The following is a 16,669-nucleotide window of genomic DNA, read 5'->3' on the forward strand; positions in this document are numbered from 1 at the left end:
TTTACTACTAATTTCAAAATGGTTTTTTTACTTTTGTTGACTATGGATACTAAAAAGTAAAATTAAATATATGAGTTGCATTATATATCTGTTAGACTGTTCTGATCTTGATTCTTGCTAATCCGTGTGTGGTCCACAGACCAGCAGCATTAGCATTACCTGGGACCTTTTTAGAAATGCAAAATTTCAGGCTCCTACTAAGTACAAACCTGAGTTTGACAAGTTCCTCAAATCATTTGTTTGCACATTAAATATAGAGAAACAAGGATCTCTACAACTATGAAAGACAACTTGTCTTTGCAATCTATTCCTTTTCAATTCTACTTCTCACTTCAGTTTTTTTTAAAACCATCTTCACTTTTATTTAGAATCTTAAAGGGTACAGGTTAATACTCACATAAAGTGAAGACTTCTTATTGAGCCAGACACACAAATGGCTTCTTGATTCTAACTCTTTAGGCTCCTCTTCCATATCTAATCATTTATACACAGTCATCAATAAATTACTTGTTTTCCAAACACATTCTATTTTCTACTTGTTTTTGTGTTGTTTTCTCTACCTTGAATATCTTAGTCCACCTAGGGATACGTTTTTTGTTTGTCTGTTTGTCTTTTCTAAAATAAATGGCTCAAAACTTTTTAATAAGGGAAAGGGGTTGCCTGCAGGTCCTTTTATTATTCTGTTGAGGAACTGTTTATTTGAGCCACACAACGAATATTTAGTTTTTTTCTAGAAGACTGTGCCATTGTTTGACTGCTATTCCCTAACAATCAATGCTTAGACTCTCTGAAGTTCCCTGTTAACTTGCATACTGTACCCAATAAATATGTAGATGAACTTTATCTGGTAGAAAAGATACCTCAATATGGTTATTGTCATGAAGAACATTAACTTTGTCCTTATTGGCAGTCTGTAGCTAATATTTCCTCATACATTCCTTTATTTTTTAGACATGGTTTCCTTTAGTTCCTTGAACACTTTTGCAATATGTACTTTCGTATTTTTTATTAAGGCCAACATTTGGGCCTTCTCACCACCACCCCTTTTTTTGTGTGTGTATGGTCGCACTCCTTTTTCTTTGTATGTCTCTTATTTGTTGTTGTTAAAAACTGGGCTTTAGATCATACATTGCAGCAACTCTTGTCACTGATTCCTTCTCATATCTAAGACTTCTTGTTTTCCTATTTATTGGTTTAATGATGGTTAGGCTAATTTAGAGAAGTTTATTATCCCACTGTGTGAAGTCTCTGGGGTTACTTCTTGGGGCACTCCTTCAGCACATGCAGTCACCTGCTATGACAGTGGTTTTAGCTGGGCTTTCCTTAACTGTCAACTGTCTCCTGGTCTACCAGTTCAGCCATCTGCCTCTGTCACACCCAGATGCTAGACTCCACTAATTGTCAGCTCATTGCTCTATTGTCTTTGATAATGACCTGGAACAAAATTGGCTCCATAGCCTGATCCAGTTAAATACAGGCCCCTTTGTAGGGAAAGTTTTTGAGGCCAATTTTTGAAGTTTGTTCTGACCCCACAAGGACTCATGTGGGGTAAGCTAGCTGACCTATGATTTGGCTTGTTCTGAAGGAGCTACTAACCCCCTCTTAATAGCATCCCTTTCTAATTTCCATTGCTTTCAAAAGGGCTGTTGGTTATAAACTTCCTTGAACATACAGTCTGGTTCCTGACTTATGATATGATTTATGATTTTAATACTTTATTGATGATGTAAAAGCTGTTCGCATTTAGTGGAAACCTTATTTTGAATTTAGATCTCTTCTCAGGGTAGGGATGTGCAGTACCAATACTTTCTTGTGATCCTGGCCCCAGCCAGCCATGGGATCACAGAGTAAACAACCAATACTCTAGAACAGGGGTGGGCAAACTTTTTGACTCGAGGGCCACAATGGGTTCTTAAACTGGACCGGAGGGCCGGAACAAAAGCATGGATGGAGTGTTTGTGTGAACTAATATAAATTCAAAGTAAACATCATTACATAAAAGGGTACGGTCTTTTTTTTTTGTTTTTTGTTTTTGTTGTTTTATTCATTTCGGCCATAGTTTGCCCACGGCTGCTCTAGAACATAGTGTTAAATGGATTTTCAACTTATAATATTATAACAGGAATTTTGTGGGATGAAAAGACAGGTTTTAGGAAATTTGAGAAATTTTGGAAATTAAGGGGACCATGGAGGAAGCACAGGGCTGCAGAGCAGAAGGTATATTTCCATAGAATAAGGAAACTGAAAAGCTGAAACAGGTACATTTCCATAGAATGAGGGAGCTGGGAACAGCAAAAGGTCTATATTTACAAAATAAAGGGAAGGAAGCCCTTCATCAGATGGAGAGGTAGAAAGCCCAAAGGAAATAGGAAAACAATAAGGAAGGAGGTGGGGTGGGGGGAGAACTTCACATGTCCCATGTGAGGTTCAACCTTTGAGCCCAGGAGTTACTATAGTACTCAGTCCAAGGGAATAGTGACCAATCAGGATCTCAAGGCACCAGAATCTGCAGCCTTTATAAGCCATAGGGAAAAGGAACTCAGTAGGACCCTTCCCTCTTCCCTACATGGGAGTCAGTTCTGTGGGGCTCTTTCCCGCTCCCCACGTGGGACTCTGTACTTGTTCTTCAATAAATCTCCACCTTTGCTATACCACTTTCAGTCCGTGGATTCATTCTTCAATTCTGGTGGACAAAGAATCCAGGTTCCAGTCCCAAATTACCATTTCAATATTTTCAATTAACAATGGGTTTTTGAGGACATAACCCTATTTTAAGTTGAGGAGCATCTGTACTCTGTTCTAAATAAATTTATTTCCTTAGGAAAGAGCTTTGAATCTCTCTGTCCTTATGGCCTGCCTTTGCTCTTCTGCAAAATCTCTGAGTCATTGTTCTGGAGCTGGGGATGAGGACAGAGACTTACTTCTTTTGGAATGACACCTTCGGTTTATGAGCAGATGCTGGACTGGAACAGAAGCCTTTGGTCTTCTTGGTTTGCCTCTTCTGGCCTAGAAACTATACATATGCAGTTGCTGGAGTGCTGGTGATGGGGTCCCAGTATTGTATTCCCTGCCTGCTAGTTTTGGCCTCAAGCATCCATCTGCACTTGGGGGCTGCACAGATGAAGAGAGAACTAATCTCTAACCTATGCTCACCTGGGGTTTAGCTTCCACAACATGAAGCTGCACAGGGGGAGCTATAAGAAATGTTGGAAGCTTGCCTGTCCAAGGAGGTATTGTAGCCACTGACTGAGAGTTGCGGGTAGAGAAACACTATTGTTTTAATGTTATCAACCCAGGATGGAGTTTCCATCACATAGAGCCTGTGTGGGAGTTGGGGAGGGAGTGGGTTATGAAGTGCCACAGATTCACACTTGTCTTACTAAGATCGAGGAGATTTTCTTGAATAAATGGTTCTTCATATGCTGTGTGCCTCTATGCCTTTAGAACAATTTCAGAGATTATTAAAGAATATTTGGGATTAAAAAGAATAATTTGCACAGGCTGTTGGTTTTTTTTTTTTTTTTTTTTTTTTTTTTTTTTTTTTTTTTGCTGAGGAGCAAGTAGGTCCACAGAACTCCTCACATCACCATTCTGGAAGTTAATATCAAACTTTGTATCTACACTCAGAATCTTCTTCTGATATATTTAAAAAATAAGTGTCATTCTCTTGGCCTATGTAAAAAAAACAACTATTTCTTTTAAAAAATATTTATTTTTCAATTATAATTTATATTCAATATTATTTTGTATTGGTTCCAGGTGCATGCCATTGGAGATAGCTTGAGCATTTTATTGGTTTTCTCATTAATTAATAACTTGAATAAAGTCTTTAACTCCTATTTATTTTATATATAGGCCTCATGAGAGAATTATACTCTGAAATTCTCATTTCTGTTTATTTAAATTTTTCTTGTGGAAATTTCTTGATTACCATATGAAATTAAACATTTCTTGATATCTACAACTTTACCCTGTAGATATTTTATTGCATTTATCATGACCATTATAATCATCCATGTACCTGCATTTCTCTTAATACAATATGTTGCTAAAGACAATGCTTTAGCCATTTATCTTTCTTTCTTTCTTTCTTTCTTTCTTTCTTTCTTTCTTTCTTTCTTTCTTTCTTTCTTTCTTTCTTTCTTTCTTTCTTCCTTCCTTCCTTCTTTCCTTCCTTCCTTCCTTCCTTCCTTCCTTCCTTCCTTCCTTCCTTCCTTCCTTTCTCTCTCTCTCTCTCTCTCTCTCTCTCTCTCTCTCTCTCTCTCTCTCTTCTTTTTCCTTTTCTTTCTCTCTATATTCCCCACTTTCTTTGTGTTGTATCTATATTGTCATATTTGCCCTATCTATGAACTGCCTAAATTTTTTTGAAAAACTATACAAATATAGTAAATTCAATTGAATTAGCACATACTCCCACTGGGACTTAGCTTCCTCATTTATAAAATGAAGGAGTTAAGCTATGTCAGGAATAACAATCTAACCACTGCTTTCTTAGCATAATTTTGATAGATTGTGTGATTTTAAAAAAAAAAGTCTTATTATAGTATCTGAACAGAGACCACCTTTTTCCTAAGATTGAGGAAGAAAAGAAGGAACTCAAGAAGAAGCATTTCTATTTCTGATGCATGTATATAAAAAATGGATGAGGCACCAAAACACCATGCGTCAGAAATTCAGTACTCCAAGTTCAAATTGTATGATTATCCAACACAGGGTACAGCCTCTTGGTTCAGTTCCTTGCTCTCTTAATTACTTAATCTGAGTTTGGAATCAGGTTCTCAACCATTTGGACTCAATTCCCTCCTATGTACAATTAGAATATATACAATTAGAAAGAATTGAAATAGGAACGTGACATAAACAAACTCTCCACTACATAAGCTATCTCATGCAGAGACACGTAGGAAGCAGGAGTCAGTCTGGAAACATGATTAGAAATCCACCTTCTGCTTTAAATGTAAATGAACCTCTTTAGAAGTCTAAGAATTTCTATGTCTGGATAATCTGAATACTGTTTTAATAGATAATTGATCTGTGTAAGGCACATTTAAAATTCAATATATGTGACATTTTCTATTTACTCTAAAAAATGGAACACTTGTAATGTGTTTCTGTTTTTTCCCCTTTAGTCAGCATGCAGTCATTCTCTCCCCCCCACCAATTATATTAAGGCCCTGCTATGCATATAGAACTCTGTGAGGCATAGCACACCTCAGCATGTTTATGGTATCCACCTGCAAGGAAATTGATTTTTTACAGACTGGATCTGGTCCTTTGAAAGGTAAATACTTCTGGTTCCATTTTAATACAGCTTTAGCTGGTATGACATCATAGCTGGAACTCTATGTTAGCCATCTCTTTGCAAAGCCTTTGGTAAGTTGTCCATTTCAAATTTTACAGGCAGGTTTAAAGTCATTTGGTTTTATTTTGAGTAATTATATTTGAATTTTCATTAAAATTACATTTCTAAAAGTGTTGAGTTTCATGAATGTCTCTTTAAAACCATCCATAAACCCAATGTACTATATACATATTGATGGATTTGATGGTGTTACATTTGGGGCTTTATGGGAATTAAGGGTCTTCAAGCTTATTTTATGATTGGAATAATGTATAAAATAATTTGACAAGGCAGTAATTGAATAAAATATTTGTGATATCAATCTATGTCCTTTATGTCTCCAGTATGCCTTTTTTTTTTTTTGCTTGGTTCTTTAGTAACAACTAATTGGTCTGTGCTCTTTGTCCCCGGGAGCAATGTGACAAGGTAGAAACAAAAGCCTTCCAAATTTCTGTACTTAGGCTCCAAAAACATAAGCTCTTCATCCTAAATGCAAAAGCAAATTCATATAGAGGGCAAGGCAGTTCCCGTGAAAGAATAAAATGACCAGGTATAAGAGAAATGGTAGTGAAAGATCACTGATGAATTGCCACCAAAACTACCCTCAGTTTTTAGGATTCGTGGGAACTGTGATGAAATAAATAACATGAAAGTCATCTTATGTGAGCAGAGCTAACTCAGCACTACTTTTTGTGGTACAGGAATATAGGGATCTATCTCCTGGATCCCAATTTTAAAATTTTCTTGGAGAAGGTAGAAATCTAGTTTTTAAAATATTAGCCAAAAGAAATTAAATTTATCTTTTACATAAAAATGTATAAAAATACTTCATATGTTGAACATTGAAGATACTTGGGGTTGATTTTTTCCCCATTGGCTGTGTATTTGCACATTAAATTTTCCTCCTGCAAAAATAGAGATCGGGGAAGAAATAACTGAACAATTCTGTAGAGAGAAATATTTTCTTATTTTATCAAACTGACTTTGTGCACATTTTAAGAGTTGGGGATTTGTGTTTAAAGAAACAGACACGAGGTGGTGAAAATTAAAAAGTACCCAGTGCCCTGGCTGGGTACCTCATTTGGTTAGAGTGTCTTCCCCATATACTAAGGTTGTGGGTTTGATCCCTGGTCAGGTCACAAACAAGAATTAACCAAAGAATGCATAAATAAGCGGAACAACAAATCCCTCTCTCTCTTCCTTCTCCATTTCTAAAAATCAATTAATACTTTTTTAAAGAAAAAAGTACATGTGTCCTTGGGGGTAAAAACAAAGAAGAGTACATGGGCCCAAAAAAGGGTCATGTACACTGAGGGGGTGAAAACACTCCAGAGAAGTAAGAGCTTTGTGATTCTTCAGTGTGATAACAGCCTCTCACAAACTTCTGGGGCCTCTGGCACATTGTGAAATAGTCACTGGACCCCATGATTCCTAATTTGGCACAAATAGGCCAGGCATGAAATACAAGAAGAGATATCTTGGGTGGAGAGCTGTATGGAGGAACATCTGAGAAAGATGATCTCCTCTCTGAATATTCCATAGCATCTCCCTTCTTCAGCTCCTCTTTCCCCTTGTCTTACACACATCTACCAGAAATTTTACTGAGAAGACTAAGGTAAAAGTTTCCTAGTAGTTCAGCAGAATTAAGAATCAAAATAAGTAGAGTTAGTTATAGCAAAATAAATTTATATTTCTGCACAGTTGAATTCATTCATTTACTTTATTTATGAGAGAGAGAGAGAGAGAGAGAGAGAGAGAGAGAGAGAGAGAGAAAGGGAGAAAGATTGAGAGAGAGAGAGAGAGAGAGAGAGAGAGAGAGAGAGAGAGAGAGAGATTTGTTGTTCCACTATTCAAGCATGCATTTGTTGATTCTTGTATATGCCCTGACTGGGGATCAAACCTGAAACCTTGGCATATGGTGACTGCTCTAACCAACTGAGTCACCTGGCCAGGACTGTACTCCTGAATTTAAATATGTTACACCAAGGTAAGTACTTATAATTGTTGCTTATATAGACTGTGGTTCTTGTCTCTTTCTTACTACATATATAACTACTCTGGTTAATTTCTTCATCCTAAGGCTTCATATGTAAATTCATGATAAATTGTAAGGCACATGCAATGAGATGCAGAAAAGACAGTAAGATTCAATAATGATTAAAATGAACCTGCAAAGTGCAAATTCAAAAACAAATACTCTGATATGGAATTTGAACAAGGTCAGAGAAATTAACACCTGGAAGACTTCTCATTGCAAACTAATGCTATGTTATAAACAGGACCTCTAATCCAGATAGATAGAGATGATAATAGAGATAGATAGAGATAGAGATAGAGATAGAGATGAGAGAAAGAGAGAGAGAGAGAGAGAGAGAGAGAGAGAGAGAGAGAGAGTTAGATATAGAAGAAAATGCAACAGAACTTGAAACACAAAATACCCTAAGCAAGTATTTTATTATACGATACTTTTGGAATATATATATATCCAATTTAAGGGAAATATATTCTCTTCTATTGATCATTTTTATTTACACAAATCTCATGCTGTTTAAATTGCTACCTCTGTAATTTTTAAAAAATATATCTATTTTTTCATGATTATTAAATATTAGTTTAGGTTTTCTAAATATTAATTTTAGGTGTCTTTTATATATTATCTATATATAGTTAATATAAAATAATACTGCCTTTAGGCTCTTCTGAATATTGATGATTTAAAACATAATTGCAATCACATAATCTCAGTAGCAACAGCAAAAACAATAGAATTGATGGATATAAAATGTAAAAGAACAGAAATCTCTTGTCCATCTATCTATAGGGAATATATAAAAATTAATATATATATATATAAATATAATATACATGCAAATATATATATATATACATATATATCTACACTAATAAAAGAGAAACATGCAAATTGACCATCCCTCTGCTATGCCCACCAGCCAATCAGTGTGAGTATGCAAATTAACCCAACAAAGATGGCAGTTAATTTGCATACGCAGGCATGGAGCAAAGACTAAAAACAGTGTAGAAGGAAGCCAAGTGCTGCAGAAGGGAGCGAAGCTGTGGAGAAGCAAGCGGAACGGTGGAGACTGGAGCGAAGCCAGCCCTATTCTTGCAGAAATAGGCCTGAGGAAGCCCTATTCTTGCAGGAATCTTCCTGCAACAGGCCTCTAGTGAGTATATATATATATATATATATATAGCCTATCTAATAAAAGAGGAACATGGTAATTGGCATACGTCTGCTACGCTTCTCATTGGCTAATCAGGGCAATATGCAAATTAACTGCCAGCCAAGATGGCGGCCGGCAGCCAGGCAGCTTGAAGCTAACATGAGGCTTGCTTGCTTCAGTGACGGAGGACTCCAACGTTCCCTGCCTGCTGCTGCACGCCTCTGAGCTGCAACTCTAAGCAGCTATGTAACAAATATAGAAGCTAAACAAAACCCCAGAAACCTGCTTTAGTCTGTCAGCCAGCAGGATCACAACATTGTAAGCAAAGGCCAGAAACCTACTTTCAGCAGCAGAGGCCTAAGAGCTGGAGCCAAGCCTCAAAGCTAAAGCTGGCCAGAATAAAAAAAGAAAAAAAGGAGTGGTTGGGAGCTTCAGTCACCCCAAGCCTGAAAACAGCCCTCAGCCCCTCACCCAGACTGGCCAGGCACCACAGTGGGAACCCCCACCCTGAAGGGTGTGTGACCAGCTGCAAACAGCCATCATCCCCTCACCCAGGCTGGCCAGGCACCCCAGTGGGGACCCCCACCCTGATCCAGGACACCCTTCAGGGCAAACCAGCCGGCCCCCACCCTTGCACCAGGCCTCTACCCTTTATAGTAAAAGGGTAATATGCCTCCCAGCACCGGGATCAGCGTGACAGGGGAAAGCGCCCCAACCCCCTGATCAGCCCTGCTCTGTGCCTGATAGGGGGGAGCTCCCCAACCCCCTGATCGCCCAGCGGCTCTGTGTGTGACAGGGGGCGGCACCCCAACCCCCACCCCCCCCACGGGCCCTGGTCTGTGTTTGACGGGGTAGAGCCATAACCTCCCGCATGGCCCTGCCCTGAGTGTGAGAGTGGCGGTGCACCAACCCCCTGCTCGACCCTGCTCTGTGGGTGATAGAAGGTAGCGCCCCAACCCTCTGCTGGGCCCTGCTCTGTGCGTGACAGGGGGCAGAGACCCAACCCCCCTGATGGGCCCTGCTCTGTGAGTGACAGGGGGCAGTGCCACAACCCCATGATTGGCCCTGCTCTGTGCGTGACAGGGGGTGGCACTGCAACCTCCCCATCGACCCTGCCTTGAGTGTGACAGGGGATGGTGCCCCAATCCCCCAACCGGCCCTACCCTGAGCGTGACTGAGGGTGGCATCACAGCCTCCCGATCACCCTGCTCTGTGCATGACAGGGGGCGGTGCCCCAACTCCCCAATTGGCCCTGCTCTGAGACCGACCAGGGGCTGCACCTAGGGATTGGGCCTGCCCTCTGTCACCCGGGAGCAGGCCTAAGCCAGCAGGTCATTATCTCCCGAGGGGTCCCAGACTGCGAGAGGGCACAGGCCGGACTGAGGGACCCCCCTCCCTCCCAAGTGCACAAATTTTTGTCCACTGGGCCTCTAGTATATATATATTCAACCAAGTGCCATTTAATCTATGGTTCCAGGATACCAAATTTTAGTGAACCCGCATCTTTACTAATATTTTACTTGTTACCAAGGAATTGTTTAACACGTTGTGTATCGCATAGAAATCTCTATGACATACGCCAGGGACCACACGTTTTTGGGCAAACTGCACGTTATTTAAATCATCATAACTAGAGATCATAATGCACTTTAGGTGTTGTTTTTCAATAATTATACCATTTTTATTTACAAAAACAATTAAACAATTAAAGTTCCTAGTACTTTTTTAACGTATGGTACTGTATAAAACGTTTTCCTCTATGAAGAGGGACCAAACAAAATTTACATAAGTATCTAGATTCGCTCCTTTTTCCATGGGTGGCACAAACTCTGCAGGCTCTCATAGGAAATTTTTTCTTTCCACTCGCTCGAATACACGTAGGTTCATGCTGCTTCATATCACCTGACAACCTTTTAGGTGGATCTTTATGAGGTGTTCTCCTTGCACTCCCAGGGGAAGGGCTGGACAGATTTGTCTCTGGAGAGCCTTCATTATTGTCATCCGTTATCCAGTCTCTCGCCACCAATAGCAGAAACTGTTTATACTTCATTTTTGCCTGTGGATTGAGGACGTTGTACACGCTAAATGAATTGAAAGTCCACAGTTTACAAGGTACAGCACTACTTTTTTTGTCCATTTTATCGTTTTCCTTAGAATGGAACAACATGAAAGGAATTGATCCGCACGGTCAACGCCTTTCATGTGGGCATTGTATTCCTTGATGCAGGTAGGTTTTACAATATTCTCTCCCGTTTTTCTATTTTTTTTCCTGTTGTCGAGACAGAAGTGTCATGGATCATTGATATCATTCAGACAACCTGTTTGTCTTTCCATGCTAGGAAAAGAATATCACCTTTTCTGGAAAATATTATATCACCTTTCTTCATTCTTGATGTTTTCATTTCCAAATTTGGCGGTAAACCTCTACTCTCCCTAATAGTCCCACAGACTCTAGTTTTGTTCTGTAGCAGCAATTCAGCAGTAGATGTAGCACTGTAATAATATCCTGGTAAATATGGTGCCGTATAAGATAGGGTCCAAGGACTGAAAGAACAGTTTCTTTCAATTTCCTTCCTCCAGCAGTCTATATCTCCAGCGCGTGAAACACAAGAAAACTTGTGAGCGGTCCTTAACAGATAGCGCACGAATCATGAGAAAACTCCTCAGTGGTACACAATGTGTTAAGAAATACAGATTACTTGGTTCACTGAGTCATTGAGTTTACTCCCTTCTAACTGCAGGAGTAGGATCCACATAGAAGATCCAATGTCAAGCCTACACACTTCATTGTTAAATATGAGCTTATGGTACATCTAGCAGTAAAACTTGCCAAGAAGTAAGGAGTCTGGCTGGTTTTGTTCCAAACTATACTTCTATACTGTGCCTTAACATATAGGTCCATTTTACTGAAATCAATTTCAGGTGGATATTACTGAGATTATGATGATGATAGTAGCTTTTTCTTTTTTTAAATAGTAATGTTGTATTTATTCTTTGACTAAATCTATTGCTTAGAGAATGGATTCAGTTTTTTACACCCAATAGCAATTGATCAGTAAAAACAAACATCTGGTAAAACCCTGAACAAATTTAAAGCAATGTTGAATCACAGGCTAAATAAGTAGATGTTTCTCTGTAAATTTAACTGATTAATAAATTCTCTCAAAATGATTGACTTAATTATACATATCCTTTACTGCTTGAGACTAAACTTAGTTTCCATAAAGATTATAATTAGATTAGGACAATAAAATTTTAGTGAAATAATTTTACTCCCTAATTTGTGTGGCCACTTTGTTTAATGATTTTTTCCCCTTCATAATAAAGTATAGCTACTTGCCTTTTTATTTTAACTACTAGAGGCCTGGTTCACGAAATTTGTGCATGAGTGGGGGAGAGTTCCTCAGCCCACCTGCACCCTCTCACAACCCAGGACCTTTTGGGGGATGTCCGACTGCCAGTTTAGGCCTGATACCACCTAAACTGGCAGTTGGACATCCCTCTTTAGTCCAGGACTGCTGGCTCCTAACTGCTCGCCTGCCTGCCTGATTGCCCCTAACCACTCTGCCTGCCTGCCTGATTGCCCCTACCCGCCTCTGTCTGCCTGCCTGATCCTCCTTAATTGCTCTTCTGCCTGACTGATCTCCCCTAACCCCTCTCTGGGGGGTGGGGCTAGCTTTGGCGAATGGCGTGGTCATTCTGGTCTCCGTTGTTCTGGTCATTCTGCCATTTTGGTCACTGGGATTTTATTATATAGCAAGATGTTTAGTCTGGTAATATAACTATTTAATGTAACTTTCCACATGACAAAGACTTTATTGCATTTAAATCACTTAAGCCTGCCCTCGCCAGAGTGGCTCAATTGGGTGAGCCTTGTCCCATGCACTGAAAGTCACTGGTTAATTCCTGGTCAGGGTACATGCCAAAATGCGGGTTCCATCCCCAGTAGGGGGCATGCAGGAGGCTGCTGATAGATGTTTCTATCACTCTTCCTCTCCCTTTCTCTCTCTCTAAAAATCAATTTAAAAAATATATTTTAAAAATCACTTAAGCCTATGGTTTCATAAATGTGTGCTAAATATTGAGTTTAAATTAAATATAAAAATAAAATTTTCACTGAAATCAGAAAAGTATAGAACTTAGAAAGGACAAACAATAATTCATAAAACATACTCAATAAAAGTAGATGTTATAACTTTTTTAGAACAATTGCAAGTATATTTTTATTTTTGAGGCATGCTCCTTTGTTCTAATAAATGAATTCGGTCTCTTTTTTCATAATTTCAAAAATAAAAGAGACACCTGGACACACTGAGTTAATTTCAAAATTGCTTGTGCACATTTCTTAGTTATATGAGTATGTTTAGAAACTATTATCCTGTAATTTAAGGCAGTATTTTATTCATGTGGGATTATTTCCTGTAACATTGATTATTGCTATTTGTTGTGTAATGTCCTCACATGATCTTTTCTTTGCCTTTATGAACACTATTTGTATTAATAAAAAGCAATAACAAGAGTTACTACTTATTAACTTTAATAATTTATGTCTTTTTATTTGTTGTCACTTTGCCATGCATTTTCAAATTTATTTTTGGGTACTCAAAGAATATCCTAAGAAGGAAGATTGAAAAAAATGAAAATATTTTTTTCAAACATCTTTATCTTTTTAAAAAAGAAAAGGAATACTATAAACTTCAGGGGGCTTTGTAACATGAAAAGAGGCATTAAGAAAACAAAACTATACTAGTATAAGACATAAATTACCAAGATAATAATCATTAAGAATCTCTGTTGTAGTAGTTTGTGTCTGCACTTCAATCAATGTGATTGAATATTTTCTTAAATGTGGATTAATTTATGAGAAGGATAAACTCATTGTGTGCTTTATCTAGCAGGAATGGTAGGTTTGCACAAATTTCAAGCACTTACTTAATCCTCCAATATTCATTTTTATGTTGATTGCCCCATATAAGGAATAAGGTATATAGCAGAAAAAAATTGTCATTAGATTACACCGTTATTCAAAATTTTATTAGAAATACAGTCTATCTAAGCTCCATCCTGAATAATTCCTGCATCATTTTTTTTACTGAACTGATCTTATAGCAATAAATAGAACTATAAAGATGTAAATGCTACCTTTGTGATGAACACTGTTCAACCTGAAAATGTGTTAGTGCAAAGGAAAGACAATTCTATCAAATAAGACTTAGGAAAAAGGAGAAATATTATCTTCCTATTTTTTCAGTAGCCAAAATATTTGCAGCAACTTAAATAGTGTAAATAAGAATCCTATGTTGTTCTCTATAATCCACAAATGAGTGAGATCATGTGGTATTTATCTTTCTCTGACTGGCTTATTTCACACATAGACTGATGAAAAGGGACAGATCCAAAGACTGAGCAACAGCGATCAGGCTATCAATCCCCAGAAGGAAAGTAGGGGAGGGTGGGGGTAAGGGGAAGAGATCAACCGAAGGACTTGTATACACGTATATAAGCCAAACCAATGAACATGGACAAGGGGGGTGGGAGCATGAGTGTGCGGGGCAGGGCGAGGGGGAGGTTGGGGGTTAATGGGGGGGATGAGGACACATTTGTAATAACTTAACTAATAAAAAAAAAGAAAGAAAATATTAAGTGGAAAATTCCAGAAATAAAGAATTCATAAGTTTTCAAAAACAAAACAAAACAAAAAAAACCTAATTACTAAAATTCTGCAGCACGCCAAAAAATATATTACATGTCTTGTGATCTGAAAAAGAAAAAAAAATAATCCTATGCTATAAAAGGCTAATATGCAAATAGACCGAACAGCAGAACAATTGAACTACTGAACAACTGGTTGCTATGATGTGTGCTGACCACCAGAGATTGTGCTTAGAACATGGCAGGCATCGGCCGTGGCGGGATAGCGGAGCAAGTGAGTGGGGGCATTAGACCAAGGAGGGGAACCAGTTGCTGTCATTGGGCTAGCTTCTGGTGGTTACTGGAAATTATTTGCTCCTGCATGCCATGGTCCTGCCTGGCACTCGCACTTGCTGCCAGCACCAGAGCCACCACTTGCACCCGCTGCCAGGATCCAGTGCCAGCCCTGATCCCTCAGTGCCATCAGCAGGTGCGAGCAGCAGCTGCTGGCTCCAATTGCCGCTGAGGCTTCTTCATCTTCCCCTGCTCCTGTGGGGTGATCAGGGCAGCAGCTGCCACTCATACCTGGGTGTGAGTGGGGCCTGCACTGTCAGTGTGTGGGAGTAGCAGCAGCGGGAGTGGGGCTGCTGGCAGACAGGGGACCAGCGGGCCGCAGTGGGAGGGGCCTGGTGGGGGCACGGAGGATAAGCTGAGACCCGCCCCTGTGCCCACCACAGCCTCATGGCCCAAAGTTCCTTTCAAGGTGCATAAATTCATGTACTAATATATTTGAAAAACCAGTTACTTTGTAAAAAGGTCTTTGCATATTCAATATATACCTAGTGTCATTTTTTTACCAGTAGTCAAGAGTTTTTTACAGAAGAGTTGGAAAGTGGTGGATCCAGAATTCAAAGCCAAGTTTAATTATGATGATTATAAAAATAATAAAACCAATAATCATATGCTTTTTTAATTATATAGTTATATAACTATAATGATTCCCAAAATAATTGACCAGAGAAACATCTAAAAACCTTAATTGAAAATGTAGAACTGTCCATGTCCAAGTCTTTTGTATAACACACTGCAGAATTAGTAGGTAGTTTTGAAGACTGCTGAGAATTTTTCATATTATTTTGTTAAAATGACTAATTATCATTTAACTTTCATCTTAATAGAACACATATTTAGCCTCCCCCTTGCTCCCAGCCACCCACACAAAAGTTGTATTTAACTGAACTATATCTCAAAAAAGAAATATCAAATAAGAAATATAATTTTTATGGTATAGAAAAATAATATAGAACATATCAACTTTTCTCAAAAAAATTTTTTTATATTTTATTTCAAATAATTGTACTTACATTTTTTCTAAATATATTTGGGTAAATTTTAACATTGTTTCAGAGACCATTGTTATTGTTTCTTTCTCATGAAATGTTATTATAATTTTGATTAGAGTTGATATTTGTACCAATTTAACTGTTTGTTTATCATAATTCTGTGGTCAAGATTTATCAATAGAATTATTATTTAGATTGCATCTATATGTGTGTATACATATTTATATATACCTGTATGTATATATATGTGTGTATACATATTTATATATACCTGTATGTATATATATGTGTGTATATATATTTATATGTGTGTGTGTGTGTGTATGTGTGTGTGTATCTACCTGATATAACTGGTACCTGAACTCAGAGATTTTCTCTGAACCATGGACACATAAATTCAAAATGTTTTCTCTTTCTTCCCCCGAGTGGAAAATACAGATATGATGACTCTCAACTTATAATTAATTTGCTGTTAATTATATATTATATCAGCACTCCTGACAGCCAATCATGTGTATCACTTTCCAACTTCATGTTAGAGACTTCTCAATGGTAGCTTGAGTTCAGCAAATACTATGAATCAAAGTTTTATTTTCTTAATCTGAAAATAAGTTATTAAATATTTACAACCACACCTCTGATTTTAAATTTCCTTCAGTCTAATTATTCTGTGATATGGCAAATCTGAGACCCAGAACTTGCGTCCTAGTAAAAGTACCAAGGAAATTCAGTGGAGGCTCCTGGGAGCTGCTTACTCATCCGTTCCTTGGGCAATGTTATGACCTCTTAGTAAGCCCCTATTTTGAAACTGAAACAAGAATATCCACATTTTTAATGCTATTTTACAAAGAAAGGGGGGAAAAATATATTTATTATTCAAACGATAGATATTTAAATGATTTTATAGGCTAGGTCCGTGAGGGAGTGTGCAGACTGTAACACAGAGGTCTGGAGTGAAGGTGGGAGACCCTCTCTGCACTAATATGATGTAAGGTCGGTACATCACTTTTGACTGGAGAGATGTTCCGTGAGAAAGGTGCATAGAATGCAAGCTGAACAAGAAGGATGCTAGCACAAAGACAGATACAACCAAACAAATGTTATTATGGAAAAATGGCAATTAAGATTCTCTTCATTAGCCTGTCATTTTGTATTCATCATCATAATGT

This window comes from Myotis nattereri (assembly GCF_964212035.1).
Source record: "Myotis nattereri genome assembly, chromosome: 3".
NCBI lineage: Eukaryota > Metazoa > Chordata > Mammalia > Chiroptera > Vespertilionidae > Myotis > Myotis nattereri.